The following is a 23,184-nucleotide window of genomic DNA, read 5'->3' on the forward strand; positions in this document are numbered from 1 at the left end:
GAATTAATAAGGTGTATTTCTACGTTAGAGAGAAAAAACATAGCTTATTACTTTATCTGGAATTAATAATCTCTTCAATTCAAACACAGCACTGGGTTTGTTTAGATTAAAAGGAATACAAATTTATTAACAAAAAGAGAGGTTTTAAACTAGTTCAAATAGTAGGGATCAAGACAAAATGGTGATAATCAAATACAAGTAAATATGCTTTCTAGTTTATAAGCCTTAACCAGTTACAGCCTTGCTTCAGCTATTTCTGACTTTCTCTCAATCAAGACCTTCCACAAAAGTACAAGATGCTGGCTTCCTTTGTCTTCCTAGGTGAAAGATCTTTATCTGAGCAGGTTTCTTACCTATATGCAGTTCCTAGAGACTTCAGCGCTTGGTTGCAGGATCCATCTTTCTTAGCTTACAAGAGCTCTGGCCCCTTGTATCTATCCTTTGAAGAATATCAATATGGCTTCTTATCTCTCCTTATATCTTCTCAAACTCATTGATTTGTCCCCAGACTCAAGATAACCTTATACTGTTCTTTCCTTCCTGTGGATTTCCCATCCCCCTGCTGATTCAAATATAAATTGGTCTTATATTGACCACACCTTGCTTAATTTCATTGGATACAGGTAGATAGATGTCTTCCCTTCTGTCTGAAAGAAAACCTGTTTCTCCCTTTGTTTGATCAGACTTTAAAGCATAATGTCAGTGAGTATTCATAATTCCTCATGTAGTATTAATACATATGTATTACAATTATATTAATCACCAGTGTGTCATTAGCTTTCATAAAAGACCTACTTGATGCACTTTTATAATACAGTAATATTGTATACAATCAGTTGATTCATTTACTTATCATTTGAGAGTCAGACCCCTTGTATTTATAGTCCAATAAACCATTGAAATAAATTCTCAGCTAAAGTTCCTTTTCTTCTTTTAAGAAGAGATGCCATAGGTCTGGTGACGACTTCATGCTGGTCCTTCCGGCACTGGAGATAGCTAAAACATTATTGTGACAGGTTCCCCCCGGGGTACCACCTGGAACTGGGGTACCACTGAGCCCTCTGTCCCACCAGCCTCGACCCCCTCTCACACTGTGCTGCTGTGACAAACTGAAAAGCCCTCCATATTTGCACTTTCACCAGCACTCACACGGGTAGGGACACACCCAGCTGCAGTTACACACAGGCTCTCTAACTACCAGCTTCCCAGTTTAGGACCCCAGAGCAGTACCGTCTTGCCCTGGTCAAATCTGGCCAATATACGGGTTTAATACCCGGTCCGTCTCTCCCTCAATGTGAAGAGAACAATGCATACTTCTGGTACCCAAGCAGAGATTTTCCTGAAGCACTCCAGTCAAAGCTCACTGGCTTGGATTAAAATGTAAAATAAGTTTATTAACTAAAAAAAGATAGATTTTAAGTGATTATAAATTATAGCAAACCAATTAAAGCAGATTACTTAGTAAGTAAACAAAATGCAAACTAAGTCTAAGATGCTAGAAAGATAGGATATGAACCAGCAAATGCTCACTCTGGCTGATGAGACAGGCAGGCTGCAGATTCTTATGGGACAAGCTTCACTTGCTTTACAGCTTGGAATCCCCAGGTGTTTCAGACACAGGCTTTAAATCCCTTTAGCCTAGGTCCAGCACTTCCCCCAGTTCTGTCTTTGTTCCTCAGGTGTTTTCAGAAGTCTTCTTGTGTGGGAGTGAAGAACCACAGATGATGTCACTACCTGCCTTATATAGCTTTAGCATATGGTGGGAAACCTTTGTTTCAAAGCTTGGTTCCCAGACCAGTTTGTGGAAAAATACTGACATCCCAACATGGAGTCCAGAACCATGTGGCCTGGTCACATGTCCTTGTAGAGTCATAGCAGCCATTACTTACAGGCTGTCTCGAGTGTTCTCAGGAAGGCTCACCAGGTGGGAGATAAGCTTCTCCTAAGGCCTGTTGTTTGCCTTAATGGCTCATTGCCCTGAATACGCCTTTCCCAACCAGCTATCTAGACTGAAAGCATCTTGTGTAGTAGACATTACCCAGGTGTAACTACATTTGAAGTACAGATACATAGTCAGTATTTATAATGTCAGATAAAAAACATTATAAATGCATATCAATAGGATAATCATATTCAGCAAATCATAACTTTTTCAATGACACCTCACATAACTTACCTTGTACAAAATGCATCATAATTATGCCATAATCGTCTCATAATACTATTATGATGAATATGGGGTGAAGTGTCAGTTATCTCCTCCCCTTGTTAGCTTGATGGCTTTGTTTTCCTTTTATGTAAACGAACCTCCATTGTCTCCTCCTGATGACCAGACCAGTCAGACAAACAAATACAGGTTCCTTTGTCTAAGCAGACATGTCTATGCATTTTAAAAACATAATTCTAGTACATATCCAAAACTCTTTGTAAGCACCTGTACATACACCATGCAAGAAAATTTAATGATCGGTGAGTTTTTAGTTTTCCAGTGATCCATTACATGCCATCTTTTGGGTATATATCATGACAACAGTGTTAGGTGTAGTGAATATGTCAGACCTGACAAGAATTGCTGACACAGCATAGTGAACAACCAGTGGGCCAATGTGTCACACCCTGCACTTGTGATTATGTCACTTTCTTTTCTTTCTCTATCCAAGAAGACAGTGGTGCTACTTGGCATTTCTATAGCGCTTTTAATCTTTAAAAATATTTTAGACATTAATTAATCCTAATATGTGATGTAAGTAAGTAAATTAAATTATTGTTGGGCATTTACAGTTCTGAAACTCTTGTGAGGTGCTGAATTGACCTGTACTTCGTTCACTAACATGAGCCTAACATCTTTGTAGAACTGGGCAAATAATGGATTTTTTTGGTTCACTGGCATTCCAAAAAATTGGCAAACAATTGGTTCAGGTTGACCAAAACAGTTCAACAAAATTGGCCAAATGTTCTTTGTTTTGACTGTGACCATTTGTAAATATTCGATTTATTTTATTTTTTTTTACAAATAAAATTAAAGGAAATTTTGACAGTCATTTTCAACGGAAAAATTGAAATGTTTTATTTTGAAAATGTCGAAATAAAATGTGCTGATTTAAAAAAAAAAATTGTTTGGCCAAAACAGTTTGTTGAAACTAACATGAATTCATAAAACTTTTTGGTATCACTGAAATCTGCATTTGTTGCTGAAAAAGTTTTGGCCCAAAAATGTAGCCTAGCTCTATTTCTTTTGTGGCTCTGTTTTCCTTCTTCTGTTTTGGAGAGTTTATGTGCAGAAAGGCATCTGTTGCCTGATGAAGCTTTTAAAACACTTGCAAATTAGACACAGTTTTGAGTGAACCAAATGACATTACTGAATTGTTAAAGCAGGGGACTGTGAATCAGGAATCACAGGTTATGTTCCTGAACTGCCAGTGAGTCACTGAAACCTTTTGTGAGGCCCTTGGAGATAGATCTTCCACCCAGCCTTAACTGTGCCTCTGTTTCATGTCCACAATATATGTGCAGTCACAATTAAAGCTACTATACAATTGGCACTTTGATTGTGCCTGCAATGTCAAGTGCAGAAATAGATGCCTTTGTTTACAAATCTCTCCTTTAAACTCTTTTTTTAACCCGTTCATACTCTGGCTCAATTTCTCCACACATAAGAAGAATATTGTAGTATGGCTAATGTTTTGGTAACTATAAAAAACTGTAGTACTTTTGTTTAAAATTATCTGTATGGTGTGGGACAATGCCAACAATTCCCCTGCTCACTCATCCCACTGTGAGTACTGACCTCACATGGCTGCTGTTAGTTTTAATTTATCAACCTGAGGTCCTGCGATGAAGATGTTGAATAAGGCAATATTATTTTCTTCTGAAAAGTCAACAACAGGCAACATTTGCAGCAGTTACAAGATACTGTGCTGTGATTAAAAATAGTATAAAGATTCCAGCAATTAAATTCAAAGCCAGCCCACGTAAAGTTATATTTCTGTTCAGAAAATAAGAATGGGAAAACACTTAAATTATGCCTCACATAATCGTTGTCATTCTTGGAAATGTGACCTTCCAAAAGGCCTGGCAGTGCCTGCCATACTCAGGTAAAACTGTTAACTTCCAACAACTGAGTAAGAATGGCAGGACTGAGCCCTATGTCCATGAATGATGTTACAAGTGGTATTGCTTGATGATATTTCTGGAAGTATCCGGTTGAGTCCTGGTGGCTTAAGAGATGGAGAGCTCCTATCTGTGCTAAATAGTCAGGTAATCAGAATGCTAGGGGTAGGAGAACAGGTGCAGATAAAATAAGCAGTAAGAACCGAGATTAATCTTTCTGCTGAATTTGAGCTAAACCAAATTTTATTTTTTTTTAAGTATGAAAATCTGGTCTTTGGGATTTTTAAAATTATATGTTTCTACTCCCCATTTTCAGGTGGCTTTTTACTAGCTGGTAATTGACAAAATAGTACAGGCCCCAAACAGGAACACAAATGGGTCAGAAATCCCCCTCCCAACCATTGTTGGTAGAAAGATTCTACCACCTTTCTCAGTAAGTATTACAAGGAGTGATTAAGTCACAGAATCTGGCTCTGTGTTTTGTAGGTAGAATCCATTCAGTCAACTCTACCAAATGTCTATTGTTAAATTATGAAACAGCAACCCATGTCTATAAGTTTTGACTACCTGATAATTGGGAAATGTTTACTTTTAATGCACATATGAATACTTAATTCTATGTACTTATAAAATTCTATTACAGTAGATTAAAACAAAGCAACCATATGCTACAGAAAATAACTACCACCCCTCAATTAACATTAATTTATTGCAGACACATTCGCCATTGCTGTGTTTAATTTTGAGTTGGGTAATTTAATATTCACAGATTGCACAGTTTGACATTTTTTATGAGTTCATATTGCTTCTAATGTGTTTTTATGGTTTAATGTGAATTTTAACTGCATGAAATTAGAAATGTTTTCACATAGTTAACCCAAAGGATCCAAGAGTAGTTTTTTTTAAGTTAAATAATGAATATGGTTGATAGCTAAAGACCTGCCTGTAGTTCTGATGTATTGGGTAACTTGTGTAGATCATTACAATTTTCATGGGTCATCAGTCTCAGAAATATGGAGAATCAATCTGTGTTGATTCAATGTTGATCCTTCCTGTTCTACATTTATAAGAAACTCTGCTTAATGCTGTTTCTAATTTGATACTACTTTGGTGTATTTTGATTGGATATGGAGCTAACACTGGGAGTGGCAGAAATTGAGAAGTCTTTCATATTAAAGTTAGAAAGGAGTGGTACCAAAATTTAGTTCTTACCCTTTTAACTTTATTAATAGTAGAACAAGTGTCCTGGTAACGGTTTCCTATCAAACATCTAGATAATTCAGACAAATTGCACTGAAGATACAGATTCAGAGGATTTACCTGGTATATTAAATAATATGAAAACTAATTAAAGAGCCAAATCCCTTGCATGCCAAACCTAAATTTTGATTAATCAGCCACTTTTATTTACTGTCCCCTTACCCGTATTCACTACTAGATAGCAGTATAGCAACATACACTGTCGCAGTGTCCACTTATGTACATCTGAAGCATTGTATACATAATTAATATGATACCTCACTCTTGCCTTCTTAAAGATCGTTAGTAAATTTCAAGTTCAAGGACAAACTGGTCACCAAAGTGACTAAGTTTGTTCAGTCTTTATCATGTTTACACTCTGCATTTGACATTTAACATCTTTAGATATGGCTATAGCTACACTGTACAGTGGAATTATACTAGGGATAAATTTGTGGCACAATTGTTGGACACCAAGTTCTGAACAATTATTCAAGCAAAACATAGCATTTGCATTGCTGAGCCATTTATTAACAAAGTTTTTGAACCATAGACAGGTATTATTAGTGTTTAAAATGTTTATATTTTATTTATTGTGACGAAGTAATAAACTAGAATTTATTGCCTTCCAATACCATATTGTAAGTGACCAAGACTGAATTATTCAAATACTTACAGCAGAATTCTATTTCAGTACTCTCTCTTTTTTTCCTGAATATATTTACACTTCTCTTTACTTGAACTGTGCCCCAGCTTCATAATCTTGTATGGCATTACTACTTTCTAGAATTCTGCACAGCACAGTGTTCATTCCTAACCTTTAGTGGTGCTGTGCTTTCATCCAGCTCTGTGAGAAAATCAGAACCTGTGCTATATCTGATTCTCCCCCACCAGGTACTATAATGAAACTGTGGCCTTTATTGGTTGATAAATTATTCACTTGACCTGCACCTTAAGACTCTTCTCCTCTTTGTTCCCACTCACATTGAAGTCAATGGGAATTTTCCTTTCAACTTCAATAGTATCAGAATCATGCTGATAACATGGTGGGGTTATGAACAAGGATGATACCTTTATTACCATCTTGCCAACATTTTACTTATTTACTAGATGGCTCTGAGCATTTGATGGTGGTGTGTAGTCACAATCGTGCATTGGGAGCAGTGTGGAAGCATGCTGACCAGTGGGAGCTCCAGTAGGCATGGCATATCACATGAACAGAGCACCTCTTGGAGCTACCATACTGGGAATACAAAGAGGCATGTGTCAGCTTGCTGTACCCTTGAAGATGGAACATCTATTCCTCTGTTCTATTCTGAGGAGGGGAAAGGGCAATAGCCCAACCTCTTGTCCTTTCCCCTCCCTAAAATCTAAAGCTGACATCTTCACAAATCCTATTTGTGCACTTCAGTGCCTGTTCCTTCTCCTTTCATTACACAAACATGTAGGGGCTAGGACCAATAGGTCCCTTAACTTCTGTGCTGAATCATGTACCCGACACCTTGAAACTCACGCCTCCAGCAATGCCAGGCTTACCTTGCTATGTACTGCTACTTAATTTATTTGGATTCCTGCTGGGATGCATGCACCTGTTAGCAGCTGTGGAAGAATACAGTACTCTCTTCCCCTGTAATTTATCTATGCTATATTAATTTTTACTGATGCATTCTCGTTTCACCATCTCTAAACCAACTTTTAGTGTATGTTTTCTGTCCTTTAATAAACTCAAGACCATATGTGACATGTTGAAACACGTTTTGTTGTAGCACAAGTTATAAAATAGTCTATTAAATCAGAAAGGCAATTTTCATTGCATTCTGAATAATCCTGAAACATGAGGGGAAACAATTCAAACTATTCCATTGAACTGCTTTTTAATGTCGAGCTCTCAGTGTTTGACAATAATAGAGCATTCTGAAGAGATGTAGATGACTTTAGAAGCAGGGCCTCGGATTTTCAAAAGCGCCATTAACAGGAATTGTGTGCTGAACTTCCTGAAGTTCTTTTGAAATCCCAGCCTATTATTTTCTTTTATGGTGGTGGAGTCAGATAGCTGAGTATTAGATGAAATGTAAAGTAAGGTGGACTCACACCTTCCAGACAAGGAATTCATAATCTTGGACAATCTGGAAGAAGTTCATAGGGTTTTGTCATCTATTCCTTTCATCCTGGGCTGTTTATATTCCTCTCACATGTAGGTTGCAATGGGTCGGCTATCTAGTTATAGCTATCTGCTTTCCTGTTCAAGGTTATAAATGTGTGATTTAGTAGTTTTGAGGCATGTTGGTAACCATAAGAATCGAATGGTATCAAGGGTAATAATGTATAATGTTAGGGATCTGTGTTACTACTTTTTAAATAACCGTACTTGCTAAGATAGATGTTGAAAGGACAGTATAGTAAATCTGCAGTCCTAGTTGTTGATTTTAGAATGCAGACTGATATTGGACAGGAAAGTATTTGTCAAATCAGCAGTATTGGCAGCAAAGAACATTCTAGAGCTTGCTAGGCTTAGGCAAACTCAGTAGCAGCTTGGCTGACTCTTGAATGGCATTGTAAAATATAGCTGATTAGTAGGGCTGCTGAGTTTCAGTTTTACTTGACAAACAGATAAAACGCACCCTTTAACAGGGTTGGTGCCCTCTCTGATTGGGTGTGTCCACAGTCTTTAAATCAGTCCCAGGCCATACCCCAGGGCTTCCTTCCTGGAGGCAATGGTTTTCCCTTCTTAGTCAGTTTTGGCCCCAGTCTTCACCTGGGCCTCCTGACAGTTCAGTCCCCTTCCGGGGGGTTTACTGATGTCCAGTTGTAAGCCCCTCCCCAGTGGCCTATGTGGGGAGGATGCAGGCCTTCCCAATACTCTGGGTCCCAGCCCAGGAACCCTAAGAATAGCAGCCATGCACCACTATGTCCCTTTAGTAAAACTGTCTTCAGTTCCTTGGGCCACTTCCCCGTGGCCCCAGCCTTCACCGCTCCCTTACCCTTAGCTCAGGGCTCTTCTAAGCTCTGGCCCAGTAGCCAGCCAGGAGCTCTTACTTGCTTTCCCGGTCCCTACTAGAACTGGGCTGTCCATCATGCTGCAGTTTCCTTTGGCCAGCCAGGATCCCCTCTGCATTCTTCTAGCTCCAGCAAGGATCTGCCTGTCTTTGGCTCTGTAGTTCCTTTTAATGGGGCCTTCCTGGGCCCTGGTTGGGTGCTTCCCCTGCAGCCACTCTAGCCTGTTTGGAGGACCTCTCCACTGCTCCTTACCTGGGACAAGTGTGGCTGGATCCTGAGACCTCCTGCAGGGGGCCTTTGGGCCTAGTCCACCCCGTCACACCCCCAGTTAAAAAAATGAAATTGGTGTTTATCCAATAAGCACTAGAAATAGTAACTTGTATCTAAGGGCTTGTCTACACATAGCAGTGAGGCAGACTAGAGAGATGTGATTTCTAAAGTTCACTAATGGGTTGCACATTAACTGGTTCATGTAGACCCTGCTGATGATCACCAAAGGTTCTCTAGTGGGCTTTAATGTAGTGCTGTTTTAAAAGGTAGTATGTTAAAGCACCCTAGGGAACATAACAAGGAGATTACTCATTACAATAGCATATACTGTAATAAGTAATGTACATTCTACATATTATACAAAGAGAGAGCTCCTCCGAACCCTGATTTTTGGACATCTATATAAAACTCAAAAATTGCTAAAAAATAAACCCTGAAAAATGAAATTAATAATCCCCCCATACCAGAAGCTCTACTGATTAGACACTGGAATCAATGAGGGAAGGAGATTTTTCTGTAAGGGGGAAATTCATCCTCAGTCGGAGGGTCTAGACACCACGTATGTCCCACATAAACTCTGAGAAAGAACGAGAGGTTCATTAATTGTCTTCCCCATTAAACTTTTTATTTAGGTTTAAAACTTCAGCAGTTGTTTATTGTTTTGGAGTGCTGAGAAATGTGCTCCATAGAGTTAGTCTACTGGTGTGAGTGAAGCTTGGTCCCGCTGAATATTTTCCAAGAACCAGGAGAGCATCAAAAAAACCTTTGAGATCCATGGAAACACTTTGTACACAGCAAGTAACCATGGATCTCAGCAGCAGAGTGGTAACATTAAATTATTCCTTGTGCATAATTCTGCAAAACCCTGGACTGGGATTTAGTCTTTTTTAATGCAAAGCAGAAAGATTGAATTGGAGGATAAATGTTAGTGGTCTATAGTTGTAATCATTATGGCTACAATGTTCTGGTGGCACTTATAGTAAACAGGAAAAACACCACCACAATTTCATGTAGCTTGTTTGAAAAAAGAGAGTTTCCTTTACCTAAATTTTAGGCGAATTGGGTAGCAGCCAGGCCATTTTTTTAATGGAAAATAAACAGATGCTGCAGTTGTGTAGTAAGGAGAGAGGGTAAGATTATAAACTGCTGTTGTGACAGCAAGTCACTTTATCACCAAAATTCTAAGGGCTCGTCTACATGGTAAATTAAGTGAATTAACTAAAGGTGCGAATTAAAACACATTTAAACCCCTGTGTGGATGCTCTCATTCAGAAATAAAGGGCCTTAGTGTGATGCTGTGTATAAGAAAGGTGGCCATTTATATCATAAATATAAATCCATAAATCTTATACAAACTGTCATTTAAGTTGTCAATGGAAAAGTTATGTTTGCTAAGCATCATTATCCTGTTTTTATGCATGTATCATCTTTGTGTCTGAAGTTATGAATATTGGCTGTGTGCTTGTATCTTAAACCTGTGATATAAATCTATGTGTTGATGACCCATCAAGGGCACTCTACTTTCACAATAGGCCATAGAAGAAACTCATTCTGCCCAGATAGAACATACGAATAGCCATACTGGGTCAGACCAAAGATCCATCCAGCCCAGCATCCTGTCCACCGACAGCAGCCAAAGCCAGGTGCCCTAGAGGCAGTGAACCTAACAGGCAATGATCAAGTGATCTCTCTCCTGCCATCCATCTCCATCCCCTGACAAACAGAGGCCAGGGACACCATTCCTTATCCATCCTGGCTAATAGCCATTAATGGACTTAACCTCCATGAATTTATCCAGTTCTCTTTTAAACCCTAGCTTTCACAACTTCCTCAGGCAAGGAGTTCCACAGGTTGACTGTGCGCTGAGTGAAGAAGAACTTCCTTTTATTTGTTTTAAACCTGCTACCCATTCATTTCATTTGGCGGCCCCTAGTTCTTATATTATGGGAACAAGTAAATAACTTTTCCTTATTCACTTTCTCCACACCACTCATGATTTTATATACCTCTATCATATCCTCCCATAGTCTCCTCTTTTCCAAGTTGAAAAGTCCTAGCCTCTTTAATCTCTCCTCATCTGGGAACCGTTACAAACCACTTGTCATAAATATAAAGGGAAGGGTAACAACATTCCTGTATACAGTACTATAAAATCCCTCCTGGCCAGAGGCACAATATCCTTTTACCTGTAAAGGGTTAAGAAGCTAAGGTAACCTGGCTGGCACCTGACCAAAAGGACCAATAAGGGGACAAGATACTTTCAAATCTAGGTGGGGGAAAAGGCTTCTGTCTGTCTGTTCTCTGTGCTTGCTGGAGAGAGATCAAGAAAGCAAGCAATCCAACTCCATTAGAATTAGTAAGCACGAGCAAGGAAATGTGTGGCTTTTGATTTTCTCTGTGCTGAGAGGAATGTGTATTCCTGGTTTTCTTTTTGTAACTTCAAAGTTTTTGCCCAGAGGGAAATCCTCTGTGTTTTAAATCTGATTGCCCTGTGAGATTAGCTTCCCTTCTAATTTTACAGAGGTGCTTCTTTTACCTTTTTTCTTTCTAATAAAGTTCTGTTTCTTTTAAGAGCCTGACTGATTTCTCTATTGTTGTAAGACCCAGGGATTTGGGTCTGTGATCACTTTGTAACCAATTGGTTAGGATATTATTCTCAAGCCTCCCCAGAAAAGGGGGTGTAAGGGCTTGGGGGGATATTTTGGGGGACTAGGAACTCCAAGTGGTCCTTTCCCTGATTCTTTGTTAAATCACTTGGTGGTGGCAGCGTATCCTCCAAGGGCAAAGAGTTTGTGCCTTGGGGAAGTTTTACCCTAAGCTGGTAGAAATAAGCTGAAGGGGTCTTTCATGCGGATCCCCAAATCTGTACCCTAGAGTTCAGAGTGGGGAGGGAACCCTGACATGGTGGCAGCACGGTGGGATCATTTTGAACCAGAGATCATTTTGAATCAGAAGCACAAACCTTAGGAATTTTTTCTTCTTCTTCTTTTAGCTGCTTGGGGAAAGCAGGAGCTGAGAACAGCAGTTTTTTCCCCTTTTCTCTCTGTTTTCCTGGAGGCAGCGGTGTTAGGGTTTTCTTTAACAAAGGTGTTAGCTACAGCCAAGAAATTCACAATCAGGTTTTCTTTTTTTTCCTTTTTAGCTCTCGGGTAAGCTAGGTACACAGAAGCTAGGATGGCAAAATGCAATATCCAACAGAAACTAGAATTAGCTAAATTTGAAGCTGAAGAGAAACAAAAAGAACATGACAGACAGCCTTAAAATGCTTGGAGTTGGAAGCAGAGGAGAGGAAAGAGGCGAAACGCTTGAAGGCAGAGATGGAGAAGCACCGCTTGGAGGCGGAACACTTGGAGATGGAGTTAGTGCTGAAGCACTTAGATCTGGAAAAGGCTAAACTGAATCTACCATCTAACTCTACCAATCCTTCTCCGGGTGCCGCTCCCCACTCAAGGAAATTTCCCACCTACAAGGCAGACGATGATACCGAGGCCGTCTTAGAAAATTTCGAAAGGGCCTGCCTTGGGTACAACATCTCTACAGACCAGCACATAGTAGAGCTGAGGCCACAGCTCAGTGGACCCTTAGCAGAAGTGGTGGCTGAAATGGCTAAGGTACGCAAGAACAGCTACGAACTCTTTAAAAACAAGGCCAGAATTAGAATGGGGCTAACATCCGAGCATTCCCGTCAGCAGTTCAGAGCCCTACGGTGGAAACCAGACGTGTCATTTACCTGACACGCCTACCACATTGTGAAACATTGAGATGCCTGGATATCAGGAGCAAGTGTTAAATCTCTGGAGGAGTTGCCTTTCCTAATGCAAATGGAGCAGTTCCTAGAGGGGTTCCTGAGGAAATAGAAAGGTACATCCTAGATGGGAAGCCCAAAACTGTAATCAAGGCAGGGGAGATTGGAGCCAAATGGGTGGAGGTGGCGGAAAAGAAAAAAACTGGTAGCAGTTGGAGTGAATATCAGAAGGGGCAACCCGAAATGAAACCCTATCACTGGGGGCAACCCAAGGCCCCAACTACATTCCAAGGAAAACCCCAAACACCTTATTGTCCCACCACATCTGTCTCCAGCAACCAACCTTGCCCCAGTGACCAGTCAGCTAGGCGATGTTTTAAATATAATGAGCTGGGGCATGTGAAGGCCAACTGCCCCAAGAACCCCAACAGACTGCAGTTCATTACGCCAGAGTCACACCAAAGGTCCTCAGGCCCAGATGCCTCTCAGGTACTCTCAGAGCTAAGGGAAACTGAGTGTGGGTGGGAAGAAGGTTACAGTGTGGAGGGACATTGGAGCACAAGTGTCAGCTATCCATCAATCCTTAGTGGACCCCAAATTCATCAACCCAGAGGCCCAAGTGACTATTCAACCCTTCATGTCAAAATCTTTAAACTTGCCTACAGTAGAGTTTCCTGTCCAGTACAAGGGCTGGTCAGGAATGTGGATTTTTGCAGTCTGTGATGATGATCCCATTCCCATGCTGTGGGAAGACTTGGCCAACTATGTGAAGCTAGCCAAGAGGGTGGGAATGGTCACCCGCAGCCAGGCTAAGTAAGTTGTCACACCTAGTTCTGTTCCTGAGACTTCAACAAGGGCCCAGTCTGTGTTACCAGAGACCCAGACTGAGGGGGTGGAACCAGACCCCATGCCAATGTCTGCGACAGCAGTAGTGGATCCAGTCACGGAGACCCAGCCAGAGCCAGTCCCAGAAATGGAACCAGCAGAGCAACCAGCACCAGAACCATTGCCAGCACTGAGTCCAGCGCTTGCAACCCTGTCTATTGCTCCAACACCGGAGGGCACCACCGAGCCTGCACTGGCAGCAGCAGCAGATAACCCTACACAAGAGGCTCAGCCACAGCCTGAGGTACTACATAGTGCACCAGCGGAGAGTGGTTCACAGTCAACTGAAACAGCCCCATCACCTACATTGCTTCCAGAGGGACCAAGCCCAAGCCCAAGTCCAAATTCAATGAGGAACTGATGTCTCCAGCATCAAGGGACCAGTTCCAGGCCTAGCAGGAAGTAGATGAAAGCCTCCAGAGAGCTTGGACAGTGGCACAGAGCAACCCACCACCTCTCAGCTCTTCTAATCGATCCAGAGAATTAGGGTTTGTCAGTTTACAGCCCCAAGAGGAGATGATGCTGAGTGGCCTGAAGGTGTCTACTATGAAGGAAAAAGTGACGGTGGCATGGAAGAGGTGAACCTCTCAATGACCCTCGGACATATGGAGCGCCAGCAGATCAAGGAGCTGTGCACTAGCTTTGCGCCGATGTTCTCAGCCACCCCAGAATGGACCGAACAGGCATACCACTCCATTAACAAAGGTAATGCTCACCCAATTAGAACCCAACCTTACCGGGTGTCTCCTCCAGCTAAAATTGCTATAGAGTGGGAGATCCAGGATATGCTACAGATGGGTGTAATCCACCCCTCTGACAGTGCATGGGCATGTCCAGTGGTTATAGTTCTCAAACCAGATGGGGAGATACACTTTTGTGTGGACTACCATAAACTAAATGCGGTAACTCGCCCAGACAACTATCCAGTGCCGTGCACGGATGAGCTATTGGAGAAACTGGGACGTGCCCAGTTCATCTCTACCTTAGACTTAAGCAAGGGGTACTGGCAAGTACCGCTGGATGAATCCACCAAGGAAAGGTCAGCCTTCATCACCCATGTAGGGCTGTATGAATTTAATGTGCTCCCTTTCGGGCTGTGAAATGCACCCGCCACTTTCCAAAAATTTGTAGATGGTCTCCTATCAGGATTGGGAGAATATGCAGTTGCCTACCTTGATGATGTGGCCATCTTTTCTGATTCATGGGCAGAACACCTGTGCCAGATTAGCTCCCCCACCCCAATAGTCCTGATCAGTTGGGTGATTTCTTTAAAAGAGCCAAGGAAAGTCAGTTTGAGAGAAGCAGCACAGGGAGCAAGCTGGGCTCATATTGGAAGGCCCTGAAGCAGGGTTTTGGAGGACTTCTGGGAGGCAGCAGTCTATCCTGGAGCGGAGAAACTCACAGGTAATCCAGAAAGGGCTGGGAACTGAACCCAGCAAAATAATCTTTTGTTTGTTTGGGACTTTCCTTTGGGTTTGTTATTCTTAAAGGGGAGTGAAACTTTGAGAGTGACTCGGCTGGAGGTCTGAGTCATGTGAAACCCCTAGGGGAGACAAAAAACCTTAAGGAGGAGGAAACAGTCAGGGTGCTTGCAGTGCAACATATGGCCATTAGGGGCATGACAGAGCAGGCACATTCTGTAACACTCAACCACAGTATAAAAACCATATTTTGAACATATTAGCAAAACCAAAAGGTCTTTTTTTCCTCTCTTCCCCCACTCAGCTAGCTGAGATATGGAGAGTAGAATATCCATATTATCCATGAATTTGAGGGTTTGTCCTCTTTTACAGGTACTTTCATTAAAATACATCATTAAAAAATAAGTGTGCTTAATTTTTCTATCCCTAAGTAAAGTCTGAGGAATATTTTCAACTTTCTTTTTTTACCTCAGATTATCTTTTCTTTTGTAATACCATAGAAAATTCTCTCTAACCACCAAAATGTTTGATATTTTTTCCTCTTAATTTCTAAATAAAGTGTAGTTCATGGCCTAGTACAGCAGAGAAATTAACTTTGGATCACTGGACTTCTTTCTCGCATGGCTGGATCAAAGAGTATTGAGAAGCAACTAGAAACTTAGACACAGATAAAACAGATTTATGTCAGCCTAACTACAAATTCCCTACCAAGTGTAACTGTTAATATAGTGACTGCTTGTGCTGGAATTTAACAGATTGTGGTAACTGATGGTATTCCTCCCAAAAGGAAACTGTGTCCTCTTTGTTATATAAGAGAGGGAAAGGCAATGATGCTCAAGAATCGGTTAGTGACCTAATCGCCGGCTGCCAGGTGTGCTTTGTATAGTTGCAGAGCAATTTGTAACGCACAGAGCCAACATAATTCCTCAGTGTTTTACCTTTATGCTATAAGTTCTGGTATTAAAACAGTAATGTTGTGGAAAAACTTAGCTATTTCAGAAGAACAAAGATCAACCCAGTGGTGTGTTGTTTGTTTGTTTGGGAGGGAAGGAAGCAGGAAGTGAGTGGGTGATTATATGGTTTTTCTGACTTTTTTTTCCTTTTGATCTTCTGCATTACTCTAAAATGTAAAGTTTTGATTTAAAAAAATATTAGAAACAGTAGGCTCTAATTTAAATCTGTGAATGGAAACAAACTATTCCAAAACATTAAAGATAACATCAAGGGATTAGGAAATCAAAACTTTTTATACCTGTTATGTTTATTAGGAAACAACAAAAATTGTTCAGATGCCTAGAGAGAAAGGGAAGGTGTGGAACCATTGGTGATTGGAGAGCAGAGAGTGGCTAGTAAGTGGAATTGACTGACTCTGGATGTTGGAGAGGGCAATGTGTGCAACCATGCACTATGGCAGAGTCATAGTGTGATGTGTTGGACGCCCCTTTTGGGGTGTCATCGGATGTACTGGGATGCAACTGAGCCTGCCTGTCACAGCAGCTCTCTGTGGGAGGACTCAGCTAGGGGATTGCCCAGCACTCACATGCTCACTTCCTTTGGGGTGTAAACCCAAAATAATATTGTCTTGCGCTGTATATAGAGATCTGCACAGCACACGCTCATAAAAATCGCCCCCTCCCTCAAGTGGAGGGAGATATGCACAGCTCTTTGCCCTTCGCCCCCATTTCTCCCCCCCCGTTATGAATTACACAAACTGGGTTTGGGGATAAACAAGAAATAAGTTTATTAACTACAAAAGGTACATTTTAAGTGATTATAAGGGATAGCAAACAGAACAAAGCAGATTACTGAGCAAATAAAACAAAACAAGCAGCCTAAGCTTAATTCACTAAAGAAACCGGTTACAAATAAAAATTTCTCACCCTAAATGTTGTTTTAGGCAGGTTGCAGAGTTTCTTAAGCTTAGAGTTCCAGCTATTTCTCTTCATAGGCCAGACCCCTGTCCCAGCCTGGACTCAGCCCTTGCCTTTCCCCAGCTTAGTTCCTTTATTTCTTCAGGTTCTTTCAGCAGTCTTCCTTCTTGCATGGGGAGACAATGGAGAAGAGCCCTGATTGACTCACTTCCCAGCCTTAAATAGATTTACATAAGGTGGGAATCCTTTGTTTCCAGTGGGAAAATACCAGCAGTGTCCAAGGTGATACTCCGTACGAGGTGACATTATAGATGACCCTGCAGTGTCAAAGCAACATCCCAGGAATCTCCTCAGGAAGGTGGGAGATTAATATCTTCAAAGTTTTATTGTCCTACTTAAATGGCTCATTCAGGCTGATTGCCTACTGTCTGGTGTGCGTTCCCCCAAGTACACACACAGTTGTAATTGTTACATAGTCAACATTCCTAACTTCAGATACAGAAATGATAAATGTATACAAGTTGGATAATCACATTCAACAAATCATAACCTTTCCAATGATACCTTACATGACCCATCTTGCATAAAATATATCTTAGTTATGTGATATTCATATAACAATATTTCTATAATTAATGGGGTGTAGCATCACACATGGTTTGCTAAAATCTAGAAACTTCTGGAAGGTTGGCAGAGCATCCAGTAATGTGGTTCTATATGAAGCTGCCTAGCTTTATCTGATTTATAAGATTCTGGTCTTTATTTTGTCTAAAATTCCCTGGGAATTTCAGTGTTCATTACAAAAATTAAAAATGGGAGAAAATCAGTGCAAAAACTTAATTTCACAGTTTTCTGGGTAAATATTGGGGGACAGGAAGACAGAAGAAAAGTAACAAATAGAAAAAAGGAAGAGTTTATGAAACCATTATCTCTAAATCCCCATTATAAAAATAAAACCTTTTTTAAAAGTTCACTGTTGGTGACTTAAGCTTTATATAACGGATGGCAGTGCCCACTTTTCACAGAGGTGCAGAAAGTGTGCTGATCAATAGTCAGATGAGTGATTTGAATTAGTGATTACCAAATATCAGTTTGTGAATTTAAATGATTCAACATGCCTAAAAGTTGAACGAATTGGCAGGTAAGAGGTGATTGATGACCAAAATAACAAAAACTACTTTTTCTAAAAAAATGTAAATATTGTCTAGATTTGTTAACAAGGTAGGAAGGATTGGTTTTCATTTCAGATTGCAGAAAAATCATTTTTAAAACTTAAATGCGCCACTGAATGAACCTTTCATTATTGAAGTGTAAGAGTAGGTTATTGCTGAGTTTGATCTTGAGAGTCACATATTTTGGGTGCCATCATCATAGCCCAATTCCCTGTTTCAGGCCTTTCAACATCTGTTTAATTAAGGAGCAATATCCATTTATCTTCCATACCCTAAAATGCCAACGATCAGTCAGTGACTGTGGCGTAAAAACAACTGAAAGGCAAAGACTTGAAACTTAGTAGGAAAGCTGCAATATTCTTTTCTGCTACCATCACTTTTAATGTAGCGCAAAATGAACAATGTAATGAAATGTCTGAAGCACTTTGTCCTGGATATGCTCTTCCAGCCGGATCTAAATGCACAAGTCAGCTACTAGATGTTCTAATTTTTCATTTGGAGTAAGAACCAATAGACTCAACACGGACACCAGTGCAGGAAGTATTTGTCAGACCTGAGAGATGACACAATAATGGCTACAAATTTTCCTATTCGGAAATATGCATTCCTACTTCATTCTATTGACTCTACATCTGAAAAGAAAATGCTATTGATGGTATTCCAAATGAGACCAGACAAGGAGTTGTGGCAGAGCTCCGATCTTGTCCCCGTGGGTTCCGTGCTTCCAGGCGGTTTATGCTAGCTTCAGAGGTTCACTGCAACCCTCCACGTAGCCCCTCTCTCTCTAGGGCCAGGGATACAGTCTACTGAGCCCTTTTCATCATAAGCCAGCAATGGAGGTTGGTGAGAGAATTCTTAGTTTCTGTTGCTCCTACAGCCTCATGCCAAAACAGTTTAGCCTCCTGTCCTGACAGGGGCCTGTTTTCCCCTCCCAGGAGGTGTTTCTGTAATGGTGGGTTGGGGGGAACCCAGGCCCGCCCTCTACTCCGGGTTCTGGCCCAGGGACCCTAATAGTAGCAGTTGTTGTCAGCCAGCCTTTTACTGCCAGAGTTGCTACACTTCCCTGGGCCACTTCCCCACAGCTCTCCTGCTTCTCCCTTCTTCACCCTTACCTTAGGGCTCCCTTACTAATGACTTGAGGGTGTCTTCATTAACCAGCCCTTCAACCACACTTCCTCTCCTCTGGCTGCTTTCTGCCTGACTGGAGTGAGCCTTTTTATATTATCAGAGGGGCCTTAATTAGAGTCAGGTGGTCACATTAGCTTAATGGCCTCACCTGACTCTTTGCAGGTTAATTGGAGTCAGGTGTTCTCATTAGCCTGGAGCAGCCCCTGCTCTGGTCAGTCAGGGAACAGAAAACTGTTCATCCAGTGGCCAGAAGCTCTGCCTTCTGCTACTCTGCTGTACCCAACCGGCCTGGGTCTATCACAGAGTTTTATATGGTGGAATCACCATCTTCCACAGTTTATAACCAGTACTCCATTTGAGAATTGTATTTACTGGGTGCAGTACAAACACCTAGTAAGTTCCAGTGCAAAAGAATTTACAATCTAAACTAAGAAAGGATACAATGAATGGGCTAAATGCAGGAGAGGAGGGAGTGTAACATAAGGATAACAGTGATAGGCTCATGTGGAAGACAGTACTCTACCCTTTGGACTCAATTCCACCGTGATGTCCAATGAACAGTGCCAACCACAATTGGAAAAGGTAGGAAAGAGGGCAGGCTTGTATTGCTGTTAGGCCAGGAGGTACAACTGGGTTTCTTCCTTGCTTATTTTTCCTCACACACCTGATACATATTGCCTTAAACCCTGGCCCTGATCCTGAATATACTCTAGCACATGACTCAATGGGACTGTTCATGTACTTAACACTTAAGCATGTGCTTAACTTTGGTAGACTTGGAGCCTAAGATTGTAAATGTTTGGGGCAGGATTGCCTTTTATTTTGTCTCGACAACACCTAGCATACTGATGCCCCCAAGCAGTTCTAGGAACTACTGTAAGAAAAATAGTAATAACAGCTAGTGCACAACTTGATTCCCATTCAGTTACAAGTATTTTTATTTTTTAATGTACCCCTTACCTACATTCCGGTTTGGTTTCATAACACTTCCCTGTTTTATTCTAACCCCTGCTTATTCATAGGGTTTTGGGGTTTTGATTTTGATCTTTGCTTGCAAACCTCTGCTTTTCTCTGTTTTCAGTTATGGTTGTTTTGTTTCTCCACGAGAGAAGCAAGCAGAGACACTGGCTCAGAGAGTCCAATGCCTGGATGAGGATGGAGAATGTCCTACACCCCATCACGGAATCCACCTTACAGGAGGGAGGGAAAACTGCATAACAAGAGAACCCATTTTCCAGGAGGAGGGGAAGGTGAAAGACTCCTCTTATCTCTTGCCCAGGGGTTCATAGTGTAAGGCTGACAGGCCAGTGCATGCCAGAGTCTCAGGATAATTCACTTGTATGTGAATATCAAAGAAGTGTTAGTATGTGTTCAAACTAATTCAGATGTATGCTAATAGAGATTAAAGGAGATGTTGATTGTGTTTTCGTCTGTCTTTATCCTGTAGTTTGCTATTACATTACTTCTACATTATGTATACCCTGTAATTAAATAACCCTAGATCCAAGGTGTGTTAATGTAATATTGTAGTCAGGTGTTAAAACTTCATGAAAACTAATGGAATGTTCCTTGTGTTGTATTCGCTTATCTATTTCTATTGTAACCCTTCTGCCCGTCAGAGTTGGCAGCAACAAGGGCCGGGTTCAGTATCTAGGGGATCCATTCCAATAACACAATGCAAATCCGGCTCGAGCCCCCACCCAGTCACCTGGGACAAATATATACCACCCCCGCTGGGCGCCTCCAAGAGGCAATACTTCCCCTCTCGCAAGCACCTAGTCGGGGTGTAGTAAAAAGCCTTTTAATAACAGAGAGAAACAATGTGGCATTATGTTGGGGAAACACCACCGACAGGATTCATAACACAACCCATGAGCAAAACCCACCTCAAGCAAATTGGGGCATGTCCTTTCCCTTTGGTTCTTGAGTCTAGCAACCCAAAATCACCCAAAGTTCCAAAAGTCCAACGACCCAAACATCTCTGTCCTTGGTCAGGGCAGCCCCAGAGTTCAAAAGTTTATCTGCAGAGTTTTACCTCCCAACCTGGATTGAGATGGGGGGGGGGTTTAAGGGGCACCTTACGTAGTCCAAAGCTGATGGCCCCACCTCTCCATGGGGCGTCGCTCCGCTCGCCATCCCGCAAACTGCTCTGCTCCGCCAGCCGCTCCGCTCGCCGTCCCGCAAACTGCAGTGCTCTGCCAGCCGCTCTGCTCACTGTCCCGCAAACTGCTCTACCATATAGCTTAAGGTCCCCCACTACTTAACACAACACTCAGTGATTTCAGCTCTTAGTAAGTTTAGCTTTTTTGTGATTTCAGCTTGTAGTAAGGGAGCCTCGGTGCTGGTGCACCATTAGCCCAAAGTGACTTCAGCTCAGCAACCTATGACTAGACTCCTAATGGAATCACAATTCGCTCTAATATTCCACAGTGGAGAAAGGAAGAAGTCCAATTAGCATGTAAAGCCCTCACCAGGGGACCAATGCCAGCAAGCATTAATACCTGTCCCTAGATTCTCTCAATTCATAGAGTTTTGGAACTCATGTCCCTTACCTAGCGAGTGCTACTTAGTTGATGGCGAGTCCCTCCATCATAACAAAAGGCCAAGTACAGTTCCACTGTCCTTGATTCCCATAATCAGGGTAATAACAATTTATTCTTCCTACCCCAATAACAGAGACACTGGGGATCCCACAGCAGCCAAAGTGACCATTTGGGCAGCTATGGCCTCATTCTAGGCGGGATGGGTGTGCCTATGCAAATGAGATCAGCCCCTGAAGTTCTTTTCCACAACTTGCCACACCTCACCGCCAGATGTCAGGGTGGAGCTCATCCTGACTCTGCTTACACTATTATAATGTGAAGGCAGGCATTTACATTATGTATATCCTTGTAACTAAATAGCTTATTAAATGCAGAGGAAATGGGGGAAATGCAAACGAAGAAGAGTGCTAAAGGGTCATTGTTTTTAAAAATGGGAAATCTCAGACTCAGTCTGCATTTCCTACTAATCAAAACCCACGCGGGTGAAGACACTGTTCAGATTATTTTCTGGAAAAGCTATAAATGGATTTAAAGGAATGATCCTGTACCTCTGAATTGTCTGGACACTTACAGGGAAGCATTCCAGATGCAAGGTAGAGATCCCCAGAGTTTTTCTGGGTGACCCTGAGAGCCTTTTGGAAATCTAGCAGATTACTACATCTCTGCTATAATTTGGATTTAAAACTTTGACTCACCTGTAAATGTATTTTACCTGCTTTCACCTCCCAATACTCTCATTTGTGTTTAGCTAATAAATCTTTAGTTAATTTACTAGAGAATTGTCTACCAGTGTTGATTTTGCTGTAAGATCCAGAGTACCAATTGATTTTGGGATTGGGAATAACCTAATGTGATGTGATTTTTGGTTTATATGATCTTTTATCACAAAGTCCAGTTTGTCTGGGTGGCAGGATGGGCTGAGAGCCTCAGGGGATTGTCTGTGACTCCATGGTAGTACTGGTATAATGATCCAGGACTGCACATTTGTTACTGGGCTGGTGAAATCTAATGATAGAATATACCATCAGTTTGGGATGTCTTCCCTATTTTCTGACAATCTGAGAATGGCACGCATAGTTGTGAACCACTCCAGACAGCGTGATACATAGATTCATGTTTGCAAGGCCAGAAGGGACTATTGTGATCATTTGATCTGATCTCCGGGGTTATGGAGGCCATAGAACTTCTCCAAAATAATCACTAGAGCATAACCTTTAGAAAAACGTCCAATCTTGATTTTAAAATAGTCAGTGATGGAGAATCCGTGGTCTCCACCAAGGTTCTTGGTAAATTGTTCCAGTGGTTAATTACCTTCACTGCTAAAAATTTACACCTTAGTTCCAGTGTGAATTTGTCTATCTTCAACTCCCAACCATTGGATCTTGTTATGCTCTTGTCTGCTAGAATGAAGAGCTCCTTATCAAATATTTTGTTCCCCATGTAGACAGTTATAGACTATAATCAAGTCACCTTTAAACCTTCTCTTAATTATGTTAAATAATTTGACACAGGGAACTCATTAACTATAAAGCATGTTTTCTAATCTTTTAATCATTCTCCTGGATCTTCTCAGAACCCTCTCAAATTTACCGACATCCTTGTTGAATTGTGGACACCAAAACTGGATCCTGTATTCTAGCAGCTGTTGCACCAATACCAAATACAGAGGTAAAATAACCTCTCTACTCCTATTTGTGATTCCTCTATTTATACATCTCAGGATCGCATTAAATCTTTTGGCCACAGTGTCACACTGGGAGCTCATGCTTAGCATGAGCTCATCATGAGCCCCAAATCTTTTTC

The 23,184-nt window shown here is 41.4% G+C and overlaps 1 long non-coding RNA gene across 1 annotated transcript in view; it reads left to right on the forward strand.

Moving 5' to 3' along the window:
- The window catches only part of LOC125637154 (uncharacterized), a 113,384-nt gene extending 91,266 nt beyond the window's left edge, over positions 1–22,118 (forward strand). The window contains exon 3 of the long non-coding RNA XR_007356844.2: positions 19,920–22,118. This is a non-coding gene — a long non-coding RNA (uncharacterized LOC125637154). The remainder of the gene's footprint in view (positions 1–19,919) is intronic.
- The last annotated feature ends 1,066 nt before the right edge of the window (positions 22,119–23,184 follow it).

Source organism: Caretta caretta, chromosome 5 (genome assembly GCF_965140235.1).
Source record: "Caretta caretta isolate rCarCar2 chromosome 5, rCarCar1.hap1, whole genome shotgun sequence".
Taxonomy (NCBI): Eukaryota; Metazoa; Chordata; order Testudines; family Cheloniidae; genus Caretta; species Caretta caretta.